The following is a 16,285-nucleotide window of genomic DNA, read 5'->3' as shown; positions in this document are numbered from 1 at the left end:
CCAGGCAGCAATTCCTCTGCAGCTTTTCCTTTGACTAGATTTCAAAGAACAGCACAGAAATCTACCAGGGCAAAGAAGGAGATAGTTTGTCCTTTCTTGTCTTGGAAACCATTTCAAGAGGGAGAAGGGATGTGGGCACAGCCTCAGTGAAGCATGCGCAGTTGTCTTGTTTGTCCAGCGCTGCAATGTGATTGTTTGCCATTATGGGGAGTGCAGCTTCCAGTTCTTTGACTTGGTATCATGTTAGGGACAGGCCTTATGCCAAGTCTGACCCATCTAGTGCTGTATAGTCTCCATAGATTGGCAGCAATTTCAGAAAGAGGCCTGAAAGATGTTCATAAGGGGATTGAGGCTCAGTTTGAGGGAAACAAGTACTTCCTATTTTCAGAGGAAAGCTTTCCCAATATTTGAGACAACTGTTTTTTACCAAACCAAGACCATCCACATTGCTAATTAAATACATGCCCAAGAGGCCAGCAGACCAAAAATCCATTCCAATCTTACTCGAAGAATGTGCATTTGGCAACTGGCTTTATATGCCTGTCTATAGATGTAAAAAACACACAAAAAACCCTTGATCCTTTGTTCTTTGAAGGAATTTTTATTTTCTTAAATCTGATACAGGTTTTATTTGGGGGTTATCCAGGTACAGGTAAACTTATTTTCTGTTCCATTTCCTTTGAAATGCTGCCTCATGGTTTTAAATTTCTGGCCCAAAAGTAGTAGTAGAAGCCTGCATTCATGAATGTGTGTGTCAGTCAGAGGCATCACGCTCAGGGAAAAGTGCAGATCCACAGGATGCAAACTGAAATCTGCCGACTTCCCCATTCCACAGATTCTCTTCCACAAACCATGCCTCCCCCGTGTCCCAACAGGACTTAGTTAGGCTCCAAATTCCATCCTGTCCCTCTGCTTCCTGCCCTTTCACCCGCAATCAGAATGATAAAATAACATCAACCCTAAGGCTACTTATCAAAATAAAAAATATTGTTCTGGATGTTGTGACTTTGTGTTTTTCTGAGCTTGCTGTCTTCTGTCAATAGGCCAGTCTTTTGTTGCCTGTCATTGTAAGGAAAGATAGCCCTGACTTTGTAATGTTCAGGTCAAGAAACCGTTCTGAATTTCCACAAAGGGAGGGTCAGACTTGGGGGGTCCAGTGGATGATATGGTTTAAATTAAATTAAGGAGTTGCAATGGGGACTATTAGGGCATCATTCTGTATGCCAATTTAGAGTGCTTTAGTTACTGGGGATTAGGAAGAGATATAGTAGTGATGTCTAGGTAAGCAAAAAGACCCCTAAAAAAAGCTTGACGAAGCAGATAAGAAGGTAGGGGGGAAAGCCCTGATACATACCGGTAGCTCCTGCAGCTACACTGAAACGTGTGATAGAAACATAGGCAAGTGTGCCTGATCATGCGACTGTACCACTCCAGTGTGTAATATGATTCATAAGCAATCTCTGGTGATTTCCTAGTATTGCCCTAAAGAAGGAATGTAGGCCTGAGTCTATGTCAAATCCAGGCTAATAAGCCCTCATTTTCCTGTCTAATAAATGCCTTTGCCACTTGCATCACCTGTGCCATAGGGTGGCTAGCCATATCTAAAGAAAACCAGCAAATCATCTTCGTACTGCAAGATATTCCAGTTGGGATTTTGTTCAAGCTTCTTTGTCTCACTCATACACAGCACATTTGTGCAAACAGCGGGACATCTGCTCCTCCTTCATAGCATGGCAGAGTTCCAGAAGCTATTGTGGGACTTCTATCCACATGCAATTTACTTCTTGCACTGTAAATTGAAGCAGAGTAGCTTGACTCATTGTAGCCTTGGGGTAGCTCTTAGGTGTGAAAATGTGGAGGTAACACCAAACTGCTGTTGTGCCACATGTAAGCACTGCAATTAAAAGGTGCATTACATCCATATGAGATCAATAAGGGCCTTGTCAAAAACCCTTGCTGAAATCAAGACACACTATGTCCTAGCCTTCCCCTGATCTACAAAGCTAGTGAGTATAAAAAAAGAGATAAGATTATCATGGGATATTGTAATGTGCTCTGTTTAGTATACTTTGCTTGAAGACAGTCTGGAAGCTACAGCTGGTAAAATATGGGGCTCCCAAGCTTTTAAATAGTCACAACAATACAAACACAACACGTAGGCTATTAGTTAGCAGAGAATATACAGCAGAATATTCTATTATATTCTATCATTATTCTATTATATATTCTCTACTATTAGCCTACATGTTGTGTTTGTATTGCTGTGACTGGTTCTTATTGCAACACAGGGGTTTGTTTTAAGCTTTTAAATAGGGCAGCAAAATGGAGATGTGTGCCACCAATCCTTAAAGAGCTGCATTGTGTGCTTGTTTGTTACCAGCCCAATACCATGTGTTGGAACTGGTTGATAAAGCCCTGAAGGGCTTGGAACCCAAGTACTTAAAGGAGCACTACTCCTATTATCTGCTGGTGTGTGTCTTGAGCTCTGCAGGGGAGGTTGTGCACCTAGTCCCATCAATAGGCTTAGCTCCTTCAGCACAGGATCTGATAGAGCCGTCTCAGTTGTGGCAGCCTGGTTGTGGAATTCCCTTCCTTTGTAGCTGCAACAGTTCCCCTGATTGTCAACTTTCTAATGTCAACCAAAGATATATATTTAAATGTACTGTGTTTTTTGTTTTGTTTTATTTGACTATATTGTAAACTGGCCTGGGATCCTATGGAAGGAAGAGGAGTAAAACAATAAAATAATAGTAACGAGGAGCTGACTGAGAAGCACATTAGGGCAGACTTAAGAGTCACATTGGAGGAAATCAGTTGTGTAGCAGTGCAAGAAGAAGCAACTTTTTTAATGTGAATGTGAGGTAAGTACCATTTGCCATGGGAACTCTGAACTTGACTGATTCCATCTATTTAACCTATATTATCATAGCCATGAGGGCAATTACATAAGTAACTAGCCTGAATATAGATGACTTCAGTAGAGTAATAGGAACAACTTCCCATCTGGCTGAGATTTAGAAAGTTAATGGCCACTGAAACAAAGATGATGAACAAGAGTCAGAAGGAGATGTCCCATCTGGGGGAGAGCTGTTCCTTACAGCAGAGAATGGTTGCACATTCTCTTAGAGCACAGTGGTAAACCTAAGCAGATTTGGCCCTATAAGCTTCCTGGTTGGGACACTGTCTGGAAACTATACATAGTGTTTTATCACTTCAGAGGAAGAGCATGGAAGTGTAATAAATAAAAACATGTGGCAGGCTAGGGAATGGTAAGATGATACGCTCTTTGGAGTTTAGAAAGAGCTGTAGCTGAGCCCATACATGTTTGAGAACATTTACCTTTGCTTCTTTCTGGAGAGTTAGATTTAGTTAACACTGGATGAAAAGGTCCTGCAAATCTATGCATAGCCCAGAAATATCCTCCTCTCTGTGAAACTTTTGCAGGGACCGATTGACACCTGCACATATATCAGTGAGCATGCTATCACTCTTAATAAATTTTACTTACTGGGCCTCAGCTCAATGTGTGAACACATTCCACTGAACAGTTTTGTGTTTGCTACTCTGATGATAAATGATGTGACACCAGCTGAGTGTTTCATCTGTAGTAGAAGTTTCATAATAAGTATGATCACTCAGTGAGCTTGTTAAAGTGAACTCAGCCTCATTCCAGTTAGGATCAGGACACACATCAGTTTTCTGGTTCCTTATTCTATTGAAATTGAATTTCAAAGATTGTGAAATGTGGGAGCTGTTAGGGGGATTCATGAGAAGTAACTCAGTTTGGACTATAAGCTCCCAATCTTTGTTATAATGCAGAGGTGTGGAACCATTTTGGTTCTGTAGGCCAAATTTGGCAAGTGGGTGGGGCAGACCACCTGCCAATCACCTGCTGTCACAATGGCATTAGATGATTGAGCACTTTGAAGTCCTGAAGCTGGGACTTCAAAGCACACAGCCAATCCAACAGCTGATCCAACTCTACTGCCAATCAGCTGACATAAACAACTTGATGTAAAGTTGGATGGTGTCTTCCTTGGATTTCCATGAAAAGTGGAAACAATCCCTCAATATCTCTCTCCGCCTCTTTATATATAACCACTGATTGATGATGTAGGTGAAGTAGTTTGAACCGAGCTCTCAGTGGTCATGTATATATGTGTATCATGGTGAGTGACAAGCCAAGCCAGCTTAGCAGAACTCACTCTTGCTGTGCACTTGGAGACAGGGGGGCTCATGTAAAAAAAGGAAGCAAGTCACACACACCAATGTTGTACTTCAAGGTCCTCAGGTGAGGAAATTGTTCAAGTCATTGTTAGATTTGTTAGAAGTCAAATAAGTTATCATGTAAATAGGGATATTTGGGGATAATAGAGCTTCTTGGCTAAATGCAAAGACATGAATTTGGTTTGATGTTGGTGAAGTGTTCATCTCTCCTAGTAGAAGTGCAGGCAGAACTGCTTGGTTGCAGCAGATCAGTTACCATTCCTGGAGATGTCTCATTAGTCCATATTTCCTGCCTTAAACGCAACTCTAGTTCTGTTCCAAAACCTCTCCTCAATTTTCCCGAAAGTTTTCCTCTTCGATTTTTCTGTCTCATTCACAAAATCCACAAGACAGACCAGTTTGCTCACTCTTTCCTAGTGAAGGTCTGTGTATCATTCATGAGGCTTCCTCACACCTTGACACCCTCGGCCAATGACTAATGAGCCTTTTCATGGAAGTCCAAGAAAGACACCATCTATCTTTGTACCAAGCTATGCTGTCATATACACACAATTACTCTCTTCACCCACACAGCAAAAACCCAAACCATCTTATTATGGCTAGCACTTGTCATGTATGTGGGGAAATTACAATAACAGCTTAGTCTTGCAGAGCTCTTTTGAAGTTATGGCAGCCAGCCAAATGAATATATATATATATATATATAACACAATCCATAATGTATCTCTTATGATTCAAGAGCCTTTTAATTTTGAACTCTTAATGTGCAAGTATGGAAATGATAGGGTTTTATTTATATATGTATGACTAGATAGAGAATTTATGTCCAAGAAGCTGAACCAGATGATTTGTTGGCTTTCCAGAAAGCTAAAACCATTTACAGTGATTTTATTGTAACCCAAGTTACTAATAATGTTAAGGTTTTCTTTTTTGTCAAGAAATGACTAAGTCTGAGAGATTTATTATTGTCATAGTCATGTTTGCAGTTGGCCAGACTACACATCCTGCCTATTTCATGACATACATCCAACAAAATAAATATTAATTGATTAATGTTGACATTTAGGGCCTGATCTAATTCTTGTTAAAAGTCAACGGAAATATTCGAATTGTCTTCAATGGGAAGTTAGATAATGACCATGAAAAAATAATGGAACTACATATCATAACTACAGCACAAGGGAGTTAGTGCTGTTATGAGAACCATATCTTATTCATTTCCTGACTTCTTACAATTTTAGTTTGAAATCATGATGTTTTCTTGTAAAACCAGGGTGGAAATTGCAGCTGCATTAAGCTGAAGTAATTATAAAAACCATTAGTTGCTGTGATGGCACTTGGCAACTCAATGGGTGGAAGTGGCTTTTAAAAGATATGTTACTATGATTTAAGGAACAATTTTGTAAAACAAAACAAAACAAAGAACCATCCACCTGAAAGGCTGCTACAGGTTTAAATATCATCATTATTTATTTACTCAGTTCTACAATTTATGGGCTACTTTATGTCCAAAGTTTTCTGGAATGCTGACAGGAATTAAAGGCCAACAAAATTACAATAAAGTAACAAAATATAACACCATTCTAAAATTACAAATCACTTTAGAATAAAGGAATAGCAACAAATCAAATTAAAAGTGAGGGCAGAGGTGTAAAATTCACAGAGCTACAGCTAGCCTAAGACCATAAGATGATTTACAAGGACCTAAAAAAAATAAAAAGGTGATTTTCTGGTGCAGAATTTTTCCCCATGTAGATGCCTGGTGGGCTTCCCTGGGCAGGGCATTCCACAGCTGTGGGACCACTATTGAAAAGACCCTTTCTCTAGTCATGCAAATAGTCATGTAAAGTACCTAATAGGTACTAGGAGCTGTATGACATTGTCTCTTGGCATCCATTGTGCCATTTATCTATATTTCACCTTCTTTTACTTTTTCCTTGTCAAATTTATAGTAGTGGCATAGACCATGTGAAACAGCCTCCCCTCACAAATAAGGCATGTGCCAAGGATATTATGTTCCCAGCAGATGCTGAAAGCCTACCTGTTTACCCAAACATTTCCTGGCTGTAAATATTGGTTGGTGCCTACAGGTGGCTTGTGCAGTTCCTGTATTCCTGTGACTTTGTCCATTATGAATGATCAAATTTACACAAAAAGTGTGTCTCATCCAGCGGAAGTTTGAGTATGGGATGAGCCTGGTAGGTTGAAGTGAAGGATGTGGTGTGGCCCTTCTCACCATCCCACATACAGAAGCTGATCAGAACAGCACTTGAATCTTCCTTCAACATTAGTGGCTTCTGAAAGACATGTTAATATGATGTATAGCTGGCGATGGAACAATTTTGCAAACTTGTGTTTTCCATTGCACTTGAAGGCAACAGGCTGGCTCAAGCAGGGCAGGGCAGGGCAGGCCATGTGGCACATGCAGCTCTGTCCTCCAGCACCTCACTGCTGCTTCTCACCCTTCAGCATTTGCTCCCTGAGACAGCTGTCTCATTCTGCCTAATGATAGGGCTGGCTCTGTTTGGGAAGCCTTGTCATAGCTGGAGAAAATATATCAGCAAAAATCAATGGAAGCATTCCCAAAGAATGATACGACTTGCAGGTTCTGGAAGATGTTACTTGCATGTTCACGAGCTCCACCCTTTGGAAAGTATTAGCTATAGCTTCCAGTCACCAGCTAATGTTTTCTGTAATGTATGGCAGAAAGAACTCAATGGGTAGGATGGAAGGAAACGACATGCCTGGGCTTCTCACTCCCATGGAAAGATTGCTTTACCACAGACATTTCAAGAAAGGAAGAAATGCCTTGCAAATATTTCCTGTAGCCACACCATGGGTCTGCAAATGGGAGCCAACGATTTCAGCCTGTGATGATAATAAAAGATTTCAAGCAACAGTTGCAGGGTAATCCATGCAACTGGCTTTCCATTGTTGGCTCCCCGTTAAGTTCAGTAGCCACAAGAGCCATAAAAAGAACTCCCCCTTCATAAAACCAGAGGCAGCTGTTTATGATGAGTGCTTGCTTGGAGCCTTGGATGTTGTAAAACTAAAGCCACAGTAACCTGGAGGTCTCGCAGAACTGAAAGGTATATGTATGTGTGTGTGTGTGTTTGCCTGATCTCTAACAGGGATGGCAGACGGGATCTCTCCTTATCAGTCAGCTAATGTGGTCTTTCCTCCCCATCTTGATATGCGTTAGGGTTGTCAGGCTTAGTGGCCTGACCTCCTACTTAGCAAACCTAATTCTCGTCACCATGCTTTGGGGTCAAATCTTCTCTCAGGGCATTTTCAAGATGTGGTGATATTTATGGTATGTCTTGCTCTCTTGGAGGTCTTGATGTCAAAGTGCTGTAGCCAAGCTGCTTTGCACTCTGATCATCTGATTTGTCAGAAGCTCTCATAAAAGTAACAGGTGTTTGGGGGAACATAGGATTGTATTTGCTGGATAGACAAAAGTATCCATGGAAGTAAAATGATGGGTTTATTTTCAAATAATATTACCATATTAAGTGGTGGACCAAGTAGTATTTGGTATTACACTCATTCCTTTAAATGAATAAACATAGTTTGAAGCATTAATATTTCAGTCCTCATCCCTTTTTGCTTTGCCTTTCTTCTTCATCTCAAACATCTAATATCACATTCATACATCACTTTTTAAAAGAAACTATTGGCCCAAACTTTTCAATGATGTGCATAGACATTTCTACTATCAGTATTTGTGTAATAATTTGAAGATGAAGAGGATGGCATACTTAGTAGCAAATTATGATATTTAAGTATAAGGTTGATAGATTTATGAGACACATCAAAAGAAAGAGGCTCTTATCCATTCATATTGCCATCAGAATGCCCTTATGGCTAAAACTACTATGAATTAAATAGTTTGTTTGGTGAAGTACTAATAAGTCAGTTGAGGGTGCTAATAGTCAGTCTCTATATTTGTTATTTTAAAAAGGACTAGGAATTTTATGGGGTAAGGGAGAAAGTTTTATACCTTGGGAAGACATTTTTTGGAGGGATTCAGTCAAAATAGATTGCCCTATATGAAAATGCATCATTTTTCAAAACAATACCTCAAAAATACATCACCTCCTGGTGAATGAAACATTATACTTTTAAGCTTCTTGAGCAGGTGGTCATGGACCAGATCCAGGCACTCTTGGAGGAAACTGATTTTCTAGATCCATTTCAATCAGAATTTAGGCCTCATTTTGACACAGAAACTGCTTTGATCACCCTATATGATGACTTCTGTTGGGAGAGAGACAGGGGAATTGTGTCCCTGTTAATTCTCCTCGACCCCTCAGCAGCTTTCGATACCATAAACCATGATATTCTTCTGAAGTCGCTGTCTGAGTTAGGAGTGGGTGGAACTAGTTCTGGTCCTACTTGGATGGTTGTTTCCAGAAGGTGATGCTTGAGGTGATGCTCTTCAGCCCGATGGAACCTTCAATGTGAGGTTCCTCAGGGTTCAATTTTATCCCCTGTGCTGTTTAACACCTACCGTATTTTTTGCCCTATAGGACGCACTTTTTCCCCTCCAAAAATGAAGGCGAAATGTGTGTGCGTCCTATGGGGTGAATGCAGGCTTTCGCTGAAGCCTGGAGAGTGAGAGGGGTCAGTGCGCACCGACCCCTCTCGCTCTCCAGGCTTCAGGAGAGCCCCACCGCCAGCCCCACAAGCTCGGGGGACAGCGGGGAGGTGGAACGCCGCCATCCCGCTGTCCCCCGACCTGGTTTGGAGGCTGGTGGCGGGGAGAAGCCTGCTCCTCTCCGTCGCCAGCCCCGCAAACTCGGGGGACAGTGGGAGAGACGCAGCATGCCTTTCCCGCTGTCCCCTGACCTGGTTTGAAGGCTGGCGGCGGGAGAAGCCTGCTTCTCCCCGCCGCCAGCCCCACAAGCTCGGGGGACAGCTTCCCACCCCAGCCCCGCACCGGGGGGGGGGGGGGGGAATAATTTTTTTTTCTTTATTTCCCCCCCAAAAAACTAGGTGCGTCCTATAGGCTGGTGCGCCTTATGGGGTGAAAAATACGGTAAATGAAAACACTGAATAGGATTATCCAGAGTTCTGGAGGACACTGTCAGCAATGTGCTGATGACACACTTCTCCTTTACATCTGCTAGTGTGGGAGTGGATGTGCTGGACCACGGGCTTGCCTTGGTAATGGACTAGATGAAAGCCAACAAACTGAAGCTCAACCCAGATAAGGTTGAGGCACTGTTAGTCAGTGGTTCCCTAGACCAGATGGCTGGGAGATTGCCTGTTCTTGATGGGATTATGCTTTTGCTGAATGAGTGGATATGTAGCTTCTGCATCCTTTGCTGTTGCTTGAGACTCAGGTAGCCTCTGTGGCACAGTGTCTTCCATCAGCTTAGGCTGGTGGCCTAGCTGTGCCCTATTTGGACAGGGATAGCCTAACTTCTGTTGTCTATGTTCCTGAAACCTCTAAATTAGATTACTACAACATATTATATGTAGGGCTGCTTCTGAAGACATTTCAGAAACTTCAGCTGGTGCAAAATTCAGCGGCAAAAGTGGCTCACTGGGGCAAGATGGTTTGAACATATTAAACTAATCCTGATCTAACTCCACTGGCTGCCAATTAGTTTCTGAGCCCAATTCAAGGTGCTGATTTTGGCCTATGAAGCCCTAAATGGGTCAGGACCACAGTATCTCAAAGACTATCTCTCTCCATATGAACCAACCCAGACCTTGCAATCATAATCTGGAGCCCTTTTTGTGTGCCTTCTCCGTGAGACGTCCAGAGGGTGGCAACAAAAGAACAGGCCTTTTCTGAACTGGCTATCCGTTTGCTTTCCCCAGAGAGGCTGGCTTAGAACCTTCATTGCATATCTTTGGGCAACTGGTGAAAATGTTTCTCTTTAACCAGGTATTTGACTAATTAACATTCTATGGCTTTTAAAATGTGTTTGTAGGAGGGGGTTATAGGTTTGTTTTTGTTTGATTACGTAGTCTCATTTTTGCATATTGTATTTTTCTGTTGTGAACTGCCCTGGGATCTTTAGATGGAGGGTGCTATACAAATTTAATAAATCATCATCATCATCATCATCATTTAATGTACTCAAGAAAATAGAGTTAGCATGTGCACCTTGTATTATTCTCTTAAGAGCATTCTCAGCTCGCTCGCTCTCCTCCCCTCCCATATTGGATTTGAAATTTATCCTTGAAAAACCTATATGGAAAACAAAGTCTTCAGATTTATAAGATTCTAGGGGTCCTCTCACAACTCTACCAAGTTGAAAAGTTATTCAAGGTCAAGGTCTTACAGTGCAAATGTTTTATGTGTGTTTCTGAAACTCCTCGGATGTTCTCCAAAGAATTCCAAATTTAAAGTAACATAAAATGCTCCATCAAACATGTTTTACGTTCTCCAGATTATTTATTATGAGCCTATTAAATGTACTCCCAGTGGCTATTTCTGAGAGACTTTGAGCAATCCTGAAAACATTTCTAAGAACAAGGCAGAATCTGCTCAGAAGGTGACTCCAGGAGTTGTTTTGATTTTTTGGGTGGATTATGAGTGATAACCTTTATGATTTGATGATGATCACAAAAACCTAAGGTAGTGATACTCATTCACGAGTTCAATCCCAATTCCATTTATGCATGAATGATGATATCATCTGTTGAGTATGGGATTGGGTAGGCCCAGGGCTTTTCTTCAGCCAACACCTCTCAGGTGGGCACCATTGCCATTATAAGAGAACAAGGGAGGCACTCATTTTTCCAGAACCTCTTTTCTAGAAAATAGCACTAAGTAGGTCCTGAAATGCCAAACAAAGCTAGTTGTCACCCGTTGTCTCCTCCACTATCTATTGGCTATAAATCTTCCACTATTAGGACATTTTTCTCCCCAATATAGCATGTAGAAATATACTTGGTATGTTTAACAAATATATGCAGGTATCATATTCAGAAATGGGCCTCCAAGTGCCCTATCAGACAGAAATTTGGTGGATAGCAGAGAGAGATATGAAGACAAAGTCTTCTCAGTGGTGCATCCCTTGTTTGTTGAATGTTATCCCCAAAAAGACTCACCTGGCACCCATGTTAACATCTTTTAGGGGCCAAAGACTTTTCTCTTCTCTCAGGCCTTAGGCATTTGGTTGTTAACACCACATTGCTGTTATGGTGGGTTTTTCATAACTTGCTAACACAGAAACATTCCATTTACAGGAATTCTTACCAGTCGTAAACTTCTTTTCCAGATAAGCCTGAAGCTAACTTTTTACATTAGTACAGAACCATATTTACACAGAAATACACACACACACACAAATGAGATTTACATATGAATATATATAAATTTTAATACACACACACACTAAAATTATTACTAAAAAGATAATACACACACACACACACATATGATTTATAAAATTTGTGAGTTACAGCAGTCATACAATGTATCATGCACACTACATTATAGGGACCAGGGATTTTTTTCACTAATTAATCTTAATGATGACCATGCTTAGGTTGCTCGTGAGTTTGATCATTGTTGTGCAATCTCTTGCAGTCATTCAGGGAAACAAAGAGGCATTAAGAGAATTCAGTGATGCACTGATTGGGGAGAGGGTGGTGGCATATGGGGCGCCTCAAGGGCCACATAGAGAGGCTTGGAGGCAAATTCGGCCCGTGGCTCAAGGTTCCCCACAGTCTTTCTTTCTTTCTTTCTTTCTTTCTTTCTTTCTTTCTTTATTTCTTTCTTTCTTTCTTTCCACCAAAGTGGTCAAGGTAATGTGTAAAATCATTAGCTTTCTCTTCATGTTGGAAGAATCCACATGTAGAAGGAATACGTGGAGAGAGTCGTGGAGAGGGAGAATACATGGAGACAGCTACCACCACTCCTCCCCAAAATTTGTCTGTTCAGTGGATGTCAGAATGAGATCTATGCATATACAGACAGGGAATTCAGTTCCGGCACCTCTCAGGTGGGTGTCATTACCATTATAAGAGAACAAGGGAGGCGTTCATGGTGAGTTTCAGACCTCCTTTTCTAGAAAAATAGCACTGTATACAGATATATACTAGTGGAGCACTTCCGTATGAGGGGGTACCTTTTCTGACCAGGAACTCTTCTCAAATGGAGAAGATCTGCATTGATTACATTCTGACAAGCACTGAACAAGCAGATGTTGAGGGAGAATCTACAGGAAGGTCTAATCCAGCAGTTCTCAACCTGTGGGTCCCCAGATGTTGTAGTCCAACTCCCATCATCCCTGAGCTCTGGCCTTGCTAGCTAGGGGTGATGGGCGTTGTAGTTCAACAACATCTAGGTACCCACAGGTTGAGAAAGGCTGGTCTAACCCATGCAGAGGTTGTTGGGGGTTGACAGCATGCCCCTCTCTGTGCATTCTTTAAAACATGGAGGGGTTCATATGAACTTACCTTCTGTTGCAGAGGAGTCAGTCTTTGTTTCCTAGCTGTAGGAAAGATCGGTTTCAATATCTGAAACAATTCTAGATTGTGATTCTGTGTTCAGTTATTCATTATTCTTTTTTACGTCTGGATCACCCTAATGCAACTGACACAAAGTTCACTAAGCAAAACATGGAAATTGTGGTGTGCGCGGTACATTGCATGACTTCTAAAATTCTCACATTTTATATATTCTATATATTGTCTCCCCACCCACCACCCCCATTCTAAATATTGTTTTGTACTACTTTAAAAACATAGCTTCAGGCTTATCTGAAATAGAAGTTTACGATTGGTATGGTAAGAGTGCCTGTAAATGAAATGTTACTGTGTTTGCCAATTTGGAAAAAAACACACCAGGGTGTTTTTTTGTTTTTTTTTGAAAAAAACATTGGTATAGCACTAATCAGGCAGCCCACTAGCTCTACCAGACATGCTGGCTGAGAGGATGAAAACAATTCAGAGGAGTTTGTGGACAAGCTCCTTTGTGCTAAAATAAACATGAGCTGAAATAAACAGTGGCACACAAACTTGCCTAATTAGAATACAAACACACAACTATACGTTTGCAGCATATCAGAGATACGTGTTGTTGATATCTTGTTTCTCTCTAGTTTGGCTACAGACACCCCCCTCCCCCCCAAAAAAGAAACCTTTGGACCCGGTTCTCCCAATCGAGTTATTGCATTCATCGCTCCCTTCTCTTCTCAACTGAATGAGACAGAAAGTGTGAATGGAAAGCCAAGGCAGAGCATAGCCAAGGGACTGGCTTGGCTCTGGGAGCCAAAATGCAAGCTGAGCCATTGGAGCTAGTTGTACACAGATGAGAAGGAAAATGCACAGTGATGATAAATAACTTCACTATGACCTCCAGAACAGGCTGCCAGAATATTCTCCCTTGGCTGCGCTCCTGACTGGATTGCTCTCCGCCTCTCTCTCTCCCTCACCCCCCACCTAGTAGACAAAGAGGTGTTACTGCTTCCCACATACGAGCATATATTTGGACACATTTTAAACTGCTAAAAGGTCAGCTAGGTAAACTGCTGGGCTGTGAAGAAAGCTTGCATGTGGAAGCACCTTTGGCCATTTTGGAACTGCTGGCCATAGGGGCATGGATTATGGGGCTACTTTTAGTACTATGGGCATGCATATTTTGCCAGATGACAATTGGTTGCTGCAAGGTATATAAATATAGTAACAACGAAAGTTGCCACTGATTCCAACTACTGCTTAATGAAATGAAATGGAAAGATGATACTAAACCTGACTCATTGATCTAGTTAAACATTTATTTGGTGCCTTTTTTAAAGAAAAGAAAAGAAAAGCCAACCTCCGCTTTTTTAAAAGAAAAAATATTGAAACACCACTTATGGCTAGGAGGCATAGTTTCCCGATTATCATAAGGACCATCCAATCAGCACCCTTTGTAGTCAGATTCTGATGGGGGAAAGGAAGAACTAGTTGCTCCTGAGTTCAGTTCAATGTGGGAGGAGGAAATCTGTTCAAAAAGAGGTGAGTGCAGATCCATAATGGGTGCAGCTCTCAAGCTGAGGGACAGTAAAAAAAAATTGGTTCAGGATGTTTTCAAAAGAACTTTTATTAAAGACTATGAATAGAACAATTTAAATATTTTGGAAACTGAGAATGGAGGCATGGATAAGGTATCTGCAGCTGTCATGTCTACCACATGCCCTCTCAATTGTCTACCATAGCTGGTTTGAAAATGTGGATGTGGGGGTTGTCAGGGTGGCTCCAGAATGTGATTAACATATTTTTGTGTGAGGGAGTGGTTCCTGTTTTGCTTAAGGAAGTGGTAAGGTGATCACAACTAAAAAAAAGCCCACCTTGAATCTCCAGACTCCCTTGGAGAAAACAAATTATCTAGGTTCGTTTCACTCTGGACTCATTATGAGACAGAATATGCCTTGGTCACCCTGATGGAGTGTGACCCTATTGATCTTGCTGCATCTCTCATCAACTTCTGACACCATCAGTCATGGTATCTTACTGAACTGGCTTGGCAGGCAGGCTGGGAGTGAGGGTCACTGTGATGAAGCTGTAAATTGCCTACGCGCGCACACATAACACACACATTTATATATATGAATGACAGGAGGTCTTTAAATAGTTTTTAAACAATCACAAATAACAAAGCAAATAAACAATCACATATTTTTACAGGCATAGCAGATATAAGAGAAGCATCCCAATATCCTTTGCAATGCCATAATGGATGGATGCCAGGGGAGCAAACCTCAGATTGTGCACTGCCACACACAGCCCAAGAATGGAACTCTCCCAACCTCCACAACACTGCAAAGAATCCCAGGGCAGACTTCCCAGATTGTGCTGCGTATCCATATGGGGAGTTAAAACCCCTTGGCCTGGCTGAGGCTATCAGAAGCTGAGGTGCATGCTGGGAGTGTGCTAAGGAGGGGGTGGGGAAGGAGAGCTTTACTACAGATTTGCTTTTGTTTGACTTCTAAAGTAAATTCAATCAAACCAAAGCAGGGAGCCAGATTCTTCCCTCCCCTTCCCTCCAAATCTTCCCCCTAATTTATTTAATACACAATAAAGATTTCTCTACCCAAATTTCAAAAAGTGGGAGGCGCCTCTCCCCTCAGAGTGTTTTTAAAAATTCCAAAAATAGTTCCAAAGCTAAACTGCTGTTTTCAGATGCTTTTCCCCCTCTCTTTTGGTAAGCCGCTGGTTCCAGTCACGGATATTTAGTTGTGTTTTTCAAAAGGTGGCAGCCCTAAGCATGAGTCTGGCCTGGTCCAATAGTCAAGAGTTGCCTGCTGGCTGACTCTTGTTTTCTCTAGGGAGGCAGCAAGCTCTACTCAGTGGTCTTCCTTGTCCTTCATCTGACAGTTCTTGGCAACTCTGGTGCAATGTGTTGTTAGCAGTGGTTTCTTCCTAATTAATGGAGAACATGTGTGCATATGTTCAGAAACATTTTTGCTGGAAATACCATAAAATGGTTTATATCCCCTGTAAAAACACACACACACACACACAAACACAAGAGGTCTTTTCGGGAGGAAAATATTCCTATCCTAAAGGGTTCTGTTACCTCAGATCAACCCACTTCGCACAGACAAACATATTGAGCTTCCTCCAGAATAATTTTACTAATTAGCACCCTAAGTAAATGAATTATTTGGTGTTTCCTCAGGCTTGCTTCTCATCCAAACCAATAACAGTATCTATTATGGGGTTTTGTATCCAGATGCATCCATGCTCAGAGTAGACCTACTGAAATCAAGTTTGATTTATGTTAGTTGTGAATCTGGTTGATTTCAATGGGTCTGATCAAAGTATGGATGTGTACACACAATGCCTTTGAAACATATTTCCCCACCTCAAAGGATTCTGCGTACTGTAGTTTATTAATGGTTGCTGGGAATTTTAACTCTTTGAGGGGTTAAACTACAGTGACCAGAGGGAAAGAATGTTCTTCAAATAAGGTGTAGACTAAAAGGATCCAGCCCCATATCTATATTTATATGGTTTGAAACATAATTATTTTTTTCTGACAGAACATTTATTTATCCACTAATAACTGAAAAGATAGAACGGCCTCCTATCAACTCCTCTTTATTCAGAT

At 41.4% G+C, this 16,285-nt stretch overlaps 1 long non-coding RNA gene across 1 annotated transcript in view; it reads left to right on the top strand.

Annotated features, from left to right (window-relative positions):
- The window catches only part of LOC308474159, a 204,027-nt gene that overhangs the window by 98,909 nt on the left and 88,833 nt on the right, over positions 1 to 16,285 (top strand). The gene's annotated exons all lie outside the window — the stretch shown is intronic.

Source organism: Podarcis pityusensis (assembly GCF_964106645.2).
Source record: "Podarcis pityusensis genome assembly, chromosome: 1".
In the NCBI taxonomy this organism is placed as follows: Eukaryota; Metazoa; Chordata; class Lepidosauria; order Squamata; family Lacertidae; genus Podarcis; species Podarcis pityusensis.
This window is presented reverse-complemented; position numbering and strand designations above follow the sequence as displayed.